This window comes from Hylobates moloch, unplaced genomic scaffold (assembly GCF_009828535.3).
Source record: "Hylobates moloch isolate HMO894 unplaced genomic scaffold, HMol_V3 SCAFFOLD_13, whole genome shotgun sequence".
Taxonomy (NCBI): domain Eukaryota; kingdom Metazoa; phylum Chordata; class Mammalia; order Primates; family Hylobatidae; genus Hylobates; species Hylobates moloch.
In genome coordinates, this window is record NW_026652288.1 from 49343251 (window position 1) to 49355590 (window position 12340).

At 46.2% G+C, this 12340-nt stretch overlaps 1 pseudogene; it reads left to right on the forward strand.

Moving 5' to 3' along the window:
• The first annotated feature begins 1860 nt into the window (after window positions 1-1860).
• Window positions 1861-2487, forward strand: LOC116480192 (proteasome subunit beta type-3-like; annotated as a pseudogene).
• The last annotated feature ends 9853 nt before the right edge of the window (window positions 2488-12340 follow it).

Consider the following 12340-nt stretch of genomic DNA (forward strand, 5'->3'; position numbering starts at 1 on the left):
CTTCTTTCTGTGATCCAGATGCAGACACGTTACAGAGACAGGTGGGGTGGGCACTGTGTTTGGAGGCTGGGTTTATAGTGTCTAGTTCCACTGGCTTAGGGGGCAGATAGACTAAGTTTGGGTCTGGCTCTGTTGCTGTAGGGCTGTGTGACCTCGAAAAAGGAACTTTATTTCTCTCACCCCAGTTTCCTCATCAGTAGAGTGGGATTATTTAAACTTTGTATCAGGTGGTGGTTTATGTAACAGTGCCGTGTCCTATACATGATATACATTATTACTGGTCTTAGCTCAGTCATTAATTCACTAATTGATCTTGGGTAAACTAAATGAGTTCTTCTCGACTTCATCGTCCTCCTCTGCAGAATGAGGGGTTTGGACCAGTAGAAGATGTTCAAGACCCCCTTTACCGTCTCCCAGGCAGCTCAGGGAGGGGGGACGCCTTGTTGAACATGGCTGTTCAGAGATTTACCACACGGGGGCGATATGACCCCATTTGAACCGGCTCCAGAACAGCAGATTTTTGGAAAAAGCAAACAAAACTTCAATTTTTGGCCCATTTTCAGACGCTACTCCTTCTTATTTTTATTTTTGACTCACCTTAACCAGAAATTTCAGAAATTTTGAACATCATAAAGCTGGAAACAATGTAAGTACTTAGCACTCCGTGTTCTGCTTGTAGCCTTTCTACCACGCATGCATTTAAAAAATGTGCACTGACGGCCGGGCGCTGCGGCTCACGCCTGTAATCCCAACACTTTGGGAGGCCAAGGCGGGCGGATCACGAGGTCAGGAGTCTGAGACCATCCTGGCCAACATGGTGAAACCCTGTCTCTACTAAAATAACAAAAATTAGCTGGGCATGGTGACGCGCGCCTGTAGTCCCAGCTACTCAGGAGGCTGAGGCAGGAGAATTGCTTGAATTCGGGAGGTGGAGCTGCAGTGAGCGGAGATCACGCCACTGCACTCCAGCCTGGAGACAGAGTGAGATTTTGTCAAAAAAAAAAAAAAAAAAAAAAAGGCATTGACAATTTGGAAACATTCACTATTTATCAAATTCCTTTATTTTTTATTTTTTTTATTTTTTTTTTGAGGCAGTGTCTGGCTCTGTCGCATGGGCTGGAGTGCAGTGGCGCGATCTCAGCTCACTGCAACATCCACCTCCTGGCTTCAAACGATTCTCTCACCTCAGCCTCCCGAGTAGCTGGGACCACAGGTGCCACCACTCGACCCAGCTAATTTTTGTATTTTTTTGTAGAGACGGTGGCAGGTGGGGGCCGGGGTTCCCTATGTCGGTCGCTCAGGCTTTTTTTTTTTTTTTTTTTGGAGCAGAGAGGGTCTCTGTTGCCCAGGCTGGAGTGCAGTGGCGCGATCTCGGCTCACTGCAAGCTCCACCTCCCAGGTTCACACCATTCTCCTGCCTTAGCCTCCCGAGGAGCTGGGACTACAGGCGCCTGCCACCACGCCAGGCTAATTTTTTTTTTTTGTATATTTAGTAGAGACGGGGTTTCACCGTGTTAGCCAAGATGGTCTCGATCTCCTGACCTCGTGATCCGCCTGCCTCAGCCTCCCAAAGTGCTGGGATTACAGGCGTGAGCCACCGAGCCCGGCGCTCAGGCTGGTTTTGAACTCCTGTGCTCAAGCCGTCCTCCCACCTAGGCCTCTCAAAGTGCTGGGATTACAGGCATGAGCCATCACACCCGGACTACAAAATAAAACGATTGATAAAACATTTCTAAAGGCATAAAGTAGGCACAATTGGTTAAAAATAAATTAGGCGTTAAAAATGTCAAAATAAGGGAAGTCTAGACCCAGTTTACTGGAATTGCGCTGGTGATGGAGGGTTCCTAGTATACCACAATCATGTCTATTATGCCCCATAACCGAGAGGCCATCATGGCCATGAAGGAGAAGAGCTGTTTGGCTATAGCTGCAGACGGGCGCTTCGGGATCCAGGCCCAAATGGTTACCACAGACTTCCAGATCTTTCCCATGGGTGACCGGCTGTATATCCATCTGGCCCGGCTCGTCACTGACATCCAGACAGTTGTCCAGTGCCTCAAGTTTCGGCTGAACCTGTGTGAGTTGAAGGAAGGTCGGCAGTCAAATCTTATACCCTATGAGCATGGTGGTCAAGGCCTCTTGTCTGAGAAACGTTTGGCCCCTACTATACTGAGCCAGTCATTGCTGGGTTGGACCTGAAGACCTTTAAGCCCTTTATTTGCTCTCTAGAGCTCATTGGCTGCCCCATGGTGACTGAAGACTTTATGGTCAGTGGCACCTGTGCAGAACAAATGTATGAAATGTGCGAGTCCCTCTGGGAGTCCAACATGGATCCAGAACAGCTGTTTGAAACCATCTTCCAAGCCATGCTGAATGCTGTGGACCGGGATGCCGTGTCAGGCATGGGAGTCATTGTCCACATCATTGAGAAGGACAAAATCACCACCAGGACACTGAAGGCCCTAATGGACTAACCCTGTTCCCAGAGCCCACTTAAAAAAAAAAAAAATATATATATATATATATTATATATATATAATATATATATATCCCTTCTTAAAAAAACAAAATAAATTAAAACATTCCATCATTTTGTTTAAATGTTTTATACACTATTTTTTCCTATTGTATGATTAGTGGATCTCAAATATAAAAATATAAAACCAAAACAACATAACGAACACCCAAATCCACTTAGAGCTTATCACTGTTAATACTTTGGTATGTATGTGTCTATCTATCTATCATCTATTGATCTGAATACATATATTTTATACAACTAGATACATATTTTATCCAGATGTGTATGTATCTCTCTGTCATGTATTGATCTGAATACAATTTTATTGAAAATTTAATGTTTTTAACCTTTTTTAAATCATTTAGCAATATATTATAAACTTCTATGTCAAAAAACTTTTAAAGAATAACATTTAGTTTTAGAATAGTTTTGAATTTACAGAAAAATTGCTAAGATAGTACATACGATTCCCACATACTCCACACTCAGTTTCCTTTATTATTGTCTTAAATTAGTAGGTACATTTGTCACAATTAATGAACCAATATTGATACATTATTATTAATTCAAGTCTGTACTTTAGTCAGATTTTCTTAGTTTTCACTTAATGTCTTTTTTTTTTGTTTCAGGACTCAGTCCAGGATAACATATTACATCCAGTTGTCATGTCTCCCTAATTTCTCAGACTTTCCTTGTTTTTGATTATCTTGACAATTTCAAGGAGTAGAGTAGTTAGGTGTTTTTAGGATGCCTTATTATTGAAATTTTCTTTTCTTTTTTTTTTTGAGATGGAGTCTCACTCTGTCACCCAGGCTGGAGTGCAGTGGTGCAATCTTGGCTCACTGCAAACTCCGCCTCCTGGGTTCACACCATTCTCCTGCCTCAGCCTCCCGAGTAGCTGGGACTACAGGTACCTGCCACCACACCCAGCTAATTTTTTTGTATTTTTAGTAGAGACGGGGTTTCGCCGTGTTAGCCAGGATGGTCTCGATCTCCTGACCTTGTGATCCACCAACCTTGGCCAAAATGCTGGGATTACAGGTGTGAGCCACCACGCCTGGACCTGTTATTCCACTTTATCTGATGTTTTTATCATGATTAGTCTGGGGTTGTGGATTTTGGGAGGAAGGCCATAGAGGAAATGTGAGTACATGAGATTTGGGAGGGGCTGGGGTGGAGTGATATGATTTGGCTGTGTCCCCACCCAAATCTCATCTTGAATTGTAGTTCTCATAATCACCACGTGTGGTGGGAGGGACCCCGTGGGAGATAATTGAATCATGGGGGCGGTTTCCCCCATGCTATTCTCATGATAGTAAGTTCTCACAAGATCTGGTGGTTTTTAAATTTTTTTTATTTTTTTATTTTTATTTTTTTTTGTTTTTTGTTTTTTTGAGACAGAGTCTCTCTCTGTTGCCCAGGCTGGAGTGCAGTGGGGTCATCTCGGCTCACTGCAAGCTCCGCCTCCTGGGTTCATGCCATTCTTCTGCCTCAGCCTCCCAAGTAGCTGGGACTACAGGCACCCGCCACCACGCCTGGCTAATTTTTTGTATTTTTAGTAGAGACGAGGTTTCACCATGTTAGGATGGTCTGGATCTCCTGACCTCGTGATCCGCCTGCCTCAGCCTCCCAAAGTGCTGGGATTACAGACATGAGCCACCACGCCTAGCTCGATCTGGTGGTTTTATAAGGGGCTGTCACTGTCAATGTTGACCACAGTCACCTGCCTGAGGTGGTGTGTTTGTCAGGTTGCTGTATGGTAAAGTTGTTCTTTTCCTCTCCTGTCTAGAAAGTCACTATCTGTAGCCCACACTTAAGGAGTAGGGGGTTATGTCTTCCCTCCTTGAGGGCAAGCTATCTACACTTTTTTAATTTACATATTTTTACATATTTTATTTATATATTACATATTTACATATTTTTTGGAGTTTTTAACACACTTTTCAACCTAAAAAAGAAAAATAACCCAAACAAACAAGAGACTGCCTTGTATTAGAAGTATCTCCAAAGAACACTTTGAGGATATAAATCTGTGACAATGAAGAAAACTTCTTTCTTGGTTAAGTGACATACATAATGTATTACTGTGTTCTCACACTGAAAATAAAGACATACCTGAGACTGGGTAATTTATAAAGGAAAGAGGTTTAATTCACTCACAGTTCAGCATGGCTGGAGAGGTCTCAGGAAACTTACAATCATGGTGGGTGGAAGATACCTCTTCACAGGGTGGCAGGAGAGAGAATGAGTGCTGAGTAAAGGGGGAATCCCCTTATAAAACCACCAGATCTTGTGAGAACTTACTCATTATCATGAGAATAGCATGGGGGAAACTGCCCCCATGATTCAATTACCTCCCATCGGGTCCCTCCCACCACACGTGGTGATTATGTGAATGACAATTCAAGATGAGATTTGGGTGGGGACACGGCCAAACCATATTGTTTCACCCCGGCCCCTCCCAAATCTCGTGTCCTCACATTCCAAAACACAATCATGCCTTTCCAACAGCCCCCCAAAAATCTTGGCTCATTTCAGCATTAACCCAAAAGTCCAAGTCCAAAGTCTTATTTGAGACAAGGCAAGTCCTTTCTGCCTATGAGCCTGTAATATCAAAAGCAAGTTAGTTACTTCCTAGATAAATGGGGGTACAGGCATTGAGTAAACACACCCATCCCAAATGGGAGAAATTGGGCAAAACAAAGGGGCTACAGGACCCACGCAAGTCTGAAATCCAATAGGGCAGTCACTAAGCCTTAAATATCCAAAATGATCTCCTTTGACTTTATGTCTCACATCCAGGTCACACTGATGCAAGAGGTGGGCTCCCATGGCCTTGGGCAGCTCCATCCCCATGGCTTTGCAGGGTACAGCCCCCCTCCCTGCTGCTTTAATGGCTGGTGTTGAGTGTCTGTAGCTTTTCCAGGTGCAAGAGTGGAAAAGCTGTCAGTGGGTCTACCAACTTGGTGTCTGGAGGACGGTGGTCTTTTTCTCACAGCTCCACTAGACAGTGCTCCAGTGGAGAATCTGTGTGTGGGCTCCAACCCCACATTTCTCTTCTGCACTTATAGCAGAGATTCTCCATGAGAGCTCTGCCCCTGCAGTGAACTTCTGCCTGGGCATCCAGGCACTTCCATACATCCTCTGAAATCTAGGTGGAGGCTCCCAAACCTCAGTTCTTGACTTCTGTGCACCCGCAGGCTCAACACCAAGTAGAAGCTGCCAAGGCTTGGGGCTTGCACCCTCTGAAGCCATGGCCTGAGCTGTCCCTTGGCCCCAGCCATGGCTGGAGCAGCTGGGACACAGGGCAGCAAGTCCTGAGGCTGCACATAGCCAGGGGGCCCTGGATCCAACCCAAGAAACCATTTTTTTCCTCCTAGGCCTGGGGCCCTGTGATGGGAGGGGCTGCTGTGAAAATCTCTGACATGCCCTGGAGGTATTTTCCCCACTGTCTTAGCGATTAGTATTTGATTCCCCATTACTTATGCAAATTTCTGCAGCTGGCTTGAACTTCTACCCAGAAAATGGGGTTTTCTTTTCTACTGTACTGTTAGGCTGCACATTTTCCAAACTTTTATGCCGTGTCACCTCTTGAATGCTTTGCTGCATTAAGAGATTTTTTCTGCCAGGTACCCTAAATCATCTCTCTCTAGTTCAAAGTTCCACAGCAAAATGCCACCAGTCTCTTTGCAAAACAAGAGTGCCCTCTGGGTTCCCAAAAAGTTCCTTATCTCCATCTGTATTAGTCCGTTCTCATGCTGCTATAAAGGACTAAGACTGGGTAATTTATAAAGGAAAGAGGTTTAATTGACTCACAGTTCCACGTGGCTGGGGAGGCCTCAGGAAACTTATAACCATGGTGGAAGGGGAAGCAAATGTGTCCTTCTTCACACGATGGCAGAAAGGAAAAGTGATGAGCAAAAGGGGGAAGAGCCACTTATAAAACCATCACATCTTGTGAGAACTCACTATCATGAGAACAGCAGCATGGGGGTAACTGCCCCCGTGATTCAATTACTTCCCACCAGGTCCCTCCCACAACATGTGGGGATTATGGGAACTACAATTCAAAATGAGATTTGGGGGGGGACACAGCCAAACTGTGGCAGGCCAGGTCTCACTAATGCAGGCCTCCATAACAACTGTTTCAGTACTGACTGAGTGGTTAAGTTAAATATTAAAAGCTAGTGCCCTTATATAAAGGCTGGGATGTAACAATAGCCCATCAAGAGTTTTGCCTACGCCTTTCTTGGGACCTAATGCATGACAAAATAACAGAGGAATTCTTAACAGGACCCATTTAGGATTAAACAAGTTTTATTGTGGGTCTGAAGAAACTCTTCAGGCCTCCACAAACAAGTTTATTGGGAGTCTGAAGGAACTCCCCAAACCTCCATGATTTAGTGGGAGACAAGATAAGGGTAATCACCCCCGCACCTGGACCCATTTAGATTAAGTAAATTTACTGAGGCTCCAGAGGAAGGTCTTCAGGACTCAGATCTTAGTTACAGATTAAAAGAAGTTAATCACTTATGTGTTTAGATAAATATATACTTATATGTAGACATACAGCTTAGAAGGCATGTAAGCTCTGGAAAACTTTGTAATTTTGAGTTGGTCTGGGGATAATTTCCAAGCCTTCTCCCTGTAGCTGGCTGCAGAAATAAAAACTCTCTTCCTCCCCAGTTCCTCTGCATCTCATTATTGGGCCATGAGAAATAGAAGCCTGATCCTCAGTTTGGTCCAGGAAAAAAAACCATATCACCATCTGAGACCACCTCAGCCTGGACTTAATTGTTCATATCACTATCAGCATTTTGGTCAAAGCCATTCGGCAAGTCTCTAGGAAGTTCCAAACTTTCCCACATTTTCCATTCTTCTTCTGAGCCCTCCAAACTGCTCCGACCTCTGCCTGTTACCCAGTTCCAAAATTGCTTCCACATTTTTGGGTATCTTTACAGCAGTGCTCAACTCTGTGTGGTACCAATTTACTGTATTAGTCTGTTCTCATGCTGCTAATAAAGACATATCCAAGACTGGGTAATTTATAAAGGAAAGAGGTTTGACTCACAGTTCAGCACGGCTGGGGAGGCCTCGGGAAACTTACAATCATGGCAGAAGGGGAAGCAAACACATCCTTCTTCACATGGTGGCAGGAGAGAGAAGAATGAGAATCGAGTGAATCGGGAAGCCCCTTATAAAACCATCAGATCTCGTGAGAACTTACTATCATGAAAACAGCATGGGGGAAACCACCTCCATGATTCAATTACTTCCCACTGGGTCCCTCCCACCACATGTGGAGACTATGGGACCCACAGTTCAAGATGAGATTTGGGTGGGGACACAGCCAAACCGTATCACATACTAAGGACCTACAATTTTTTATTCATTGAGCCATTAGCGCTTGAGAAATACTTTCTTTTGTGTCACCTCTGTCATCCACTGCTGCAGTAGATGTCATTTGCCCCAACTCAGATCTAAGAGAATGTTTCCTATTTCTAAAGGACAGAGAATGTTGAAGTCTTTTCCAGCAGCTAGGGAGTGGGCTGAACCCCTCGGCTGGGTTGTGAAGTTCTCCCACAAGTCAGGCCTGTTTCTCATTCAGTGGTTTTCTTTGAAGATTAGCACTGTTTTACAAAAGGATTTTTAAAAAGTACTTTCCAGAATTAGCCAGATGTGGTGGTGCATGCTGTAGTGTCAGCTGCTTGGGAGGCTGAAGGGGGAGGATCGCTTAAGCCCAGGAGTTTCAGGTTGCAGTGAGCTGTGTTTGTGTTACTGCACTCCAACCTGGGTGTCAGAGAGTCTATAAAAAAAATTATATATATATAGGCTGGGCGTGGTGGCTCACGCCTGTAATCCCAGCACTTTGGGAGGCCGAGGTGGGCAGATCATGAGGTTGGGAGTTCGAGACCAGCCTGACCAACATGGTGAAACCCCGTCTCTACTAAAAATACAAAAAAAAAAAATATATATATATATATATATATATATATATATAAAAGAAGAAGGCAGCTAAGCTAGGGAATAATTCTATGCATGGGCCACATGGCAGAAGGCAGCCCTTTGGGCAATGGGCTGGGCAGTTTAGCAGATAGAAATTGGCCAAGGCATTGAAACACTTGGTTTCTGAGCCCAGCTTCATTCAGGCCTTGCTGATGGACCCCAAATAAATCCTAGCCCCCTCCTCATGTGTTCTCTCCACTGTCCTTGGGATGGAGACTCTGGACCTAGGAGCTTAGGCACGGTGATGAGGCAGGACAAAGTCACTTCCTTTTCCCTAGTCCCTGGGCAAACCTTTATTCCCCCTTCTTCATCTTGCCCTGCCTACTTTCCCTCCCCACTCTCTGCTCTGGGAACCAGGCTCTTGGGGAGATTGAGCTGCTGTGAGGGCTGCCCAGGAGGGGCCCCATCTGAAGGTAAAGCCCCACGGGGCCTTTATCCGTGGTCTTTGATCCTGTCTTCTCTTTCATTCTTGCTCTCACTCCCACTCACTCTCCACCTCATGGTGGATCCATTTTTCTTCTGGTCTCTTGTCAGCTTTATTCTGTCTGCTCACCCACTTTTCTGGCCATATTCTCAACCACTTTCTCAAAGGCAGCTGTCCCGCCGGTCCCAGCTCTTTACTCCTAGAGCCCAGAACTCGGGTGAGTGGAACCACCCTGGTGTCCGTTAAGTCCCCAGCCTTGAGGAAGGTCCTGCCATTTTCCCTCAACTCGCCTGGCTAATCCTCTTCCTGTTCAGAGGGGTTTTCTGGGCAGGAAGGAGAGCGGGGCTGTTCCTGTGGCCTCTCCCACAGCTTTCCTGCTGCGGCCTTTGTCTTTTCCTGGATGCTTCCTGGGGCAGCACTAGCCCTCTTCTGGCCCCGTACTCCAGTCTGGCCTTGGGGACATGGCGGTGGCAATGGCACAGCATGACTGAACTTGTTTTGTTGGTGCTCTCAGGTTTTGGTTGCGTCTGGGGCCTTCTATTTTGGGCAGTGCTCCGCAAACACCTGGTGACTCTGCTGGGCAACTCCCTGATCGTCGTCCTCGCCCTGGCAGCCTCTGCCTGCGCTGGGCCACGCACTTCCTCCTGCGCCACTTCTCCCTAGGGAAGCTCCCACGCCACAGCGGCGGCGCAGCCTCGGATGCAGGCCGATTCCCCTCCCCGCCTCACTAGCCCACCGGTTGGCGGCTTCCCGCTGCTGGGTTTCTTCGCCCTCCCTGGCATTGCCGAATGCGCTTGCGCACGGCCATGGCCTCCGCCGCTGTGACGCCATCTGCTGGCGCTGCGTTCTACTACCTGAGGAGCCCTAGTCTTCCGCGCGCGCTTCACCCTCATCTCGCCCTGCTGCGGCGCCAGCACCACCCGCTACTTCCCGCTGGATTTCCGGCCTGTGCTGAGACTTCTGGGCTGAGGTGGGGAATCTCAACCGTCAGACGGCCTCTATGCTGGCCCCTTCTCACGGATCGTGGCCTCTTATGCTTGTATTATTTCTTTATTTATTTATTTAAGATGGAGTTTCACTCTTGTTGCCCAGGCTGGAGTGCAGTGGCACGATCTCGGCTTACTGCAACCTCCACCTCTTGGGTTCAAGTGATTCTCCTGCCTCGGCCTCCCGAGTAGCTGGAGTTACAGGCACCCGCCAGCACGCCCGGCTAATTTTTATATTTTTAGGAGAGACGGGGTTTCCCTATGTTGGCCAGGCTGGTCTTGAACTTCTGACCTCAAATGATCTACCCATCTCGGCCTCCCAAAGTGTTTGGATTACAGGTATGAGCCACCACGCCTGGCCAGTATTCTTGCCACCATCTTTGGGGTTGCAACATCCCAGGGGTCTTCCCAAAGTGTTCTCTACCTGCTCTACCTGTCCCCCACCCCCCGTTTGTGGTCAGACTCTTTTTTTGGGACTGAAACGATTGCCTATGTGAGGCCTCAGGTCAGCTTCTTTTAGGACACGGACCAGAGCCTTACTCTCTTCTACATAGTTGTCACCCCTGTGTTCAGCCCTTCTGTCTACACTCCGAGAACAAGGAGGTCATAGGGGCCGTGAGGTGGTTCATAAGGAGATACCTTTGGAGACCTTGATCCCCCGAGTTCTTAGAGACAAAGGCCTGATCCTGGGACATGCTGCCCAGAGCTCCGCTTCTGGGGCCTGTTCCTATGACCTTGACCTGCCTTGTTTGTAGATGCACAGCTGGGGAAACACACATTTGAAGGGAGGCTGAGGAGGTAAGGCGGGTATGATGATCTTGCGTGAGGATCTAGTATTTCCTGGTCTTTGCTGAGGGTCAGGGTGCCTTCCTGGGCCTATACTTCCTGAGACATTGCTCTTTTTCCTTCTCCCAGTGACTACTCATTGCAAATCTTTCTCTTTTACATGTGTCATCTTTGGTCAACAAGAGCTCCTTTACTCCAGGTGTGATGGCCAATCTGGGTGTCTGAAGCCGCAGGGAAGGAACAGGGGCAGGGAGTAGTTGATTTGCTTTGGAAGTTCAGGCGCTGCATCTTGCTTGGTGCTGCTTTAAGTCTGGTGGCATCTGTGCAGTGACTTCACTCCTGACTTACAACTTCTCTCCTGGGATCCCTCAGACGTTGGTACTCTCTACCCAACTTTTGCCACCCCCTGCTTGCTGACTTGCTATTCATTTCTTCCTGTGATCCTAGGGTGGAAATGCACATTCATCTCTCTTACCTGCCTCTGATCCAGAAGTCCAATGTGGTTAGACTCCCCTGGCTAATCTTCTTCCTGTTCAGAGGGGTTTTCTGAGCGGGAAGGAGAGGTGGGCTGTTCCTGTGGCCTCTCCCACAGCAAGCTGAGGAGCAAGGAGAGCCAGTCTGAATCCCAAATGACACTTTTGTTTCTTGCAAATTGTCCACGATGCTAGGAATTTTAATTTACTGCCAGAGAGATCCAGCATCATTTTACTTTTTTTGAGAAGTCAGTTCTTGCTTGTGAATAAACTCTCCTATAGCAATAAGCCACAGAAGGGAGCAGCACAAGTGGGGAAATCACTCTCAAGGCACAGTACATGAGGACCTTTAAAATAACACTGATTTTCTTAATTTTTGCAAACTATGCATCTGACAAAGGTCTAATATCCAACATACGTAAAGAACTTCGGGAGGCTGAGGCAGGAGAATGGTGAGAACCCGGGAGGCGGAGCTTGCAGTGAGCTGAGATTGCGCCACTGAACTCCAGCCTGGGCAACAGAGTGAGACTCTGTCTCAAAAAAAAAAAAAGAGAACTTAAATTTATAAGGAAAAAAAACCAAACAATCCAACTAAAAAATGGGCAGAAGACATGAATAGACACTTTTCAAAAGAAGACGTACGTGCAGTCAACAAGCTTATGAAAAAAAGCTCAACATCACTGATCATTAGGGAAATGCAAATCAAAACCACAATGAGATACCACCTCACACCAGTCAGAATGGCTATTACTAAAAAGCAAAAAACAAAACAGATGCTAATGAGGTTGTGGAGAAAAAGGAACACTTATATACTGCTAGTGGGAGTGTAAATTAGTCCATCCATTGTGGAAGACAGTGTGGCAATTCCTCAAAGACCTAAAAGCAGAACTACCATTTGACTCACAATCCCATTACTGGGTATACACCCAAAGGAACAGAAATCGTTCTATTTTAAAGATACATACACGCATATGTTCATTGCAGCACTATTCACAATTGCAAACACAAGGAATCAACCTAAATGCTCATCAATGGTAGACTTGATAAAGAAAATGTGATCCATATACACTGTATTAGTCAGGATTCTCTAGAGGGACAGAACTAATAGAATATATATGTTTGTATATATATATTATCTATCTAT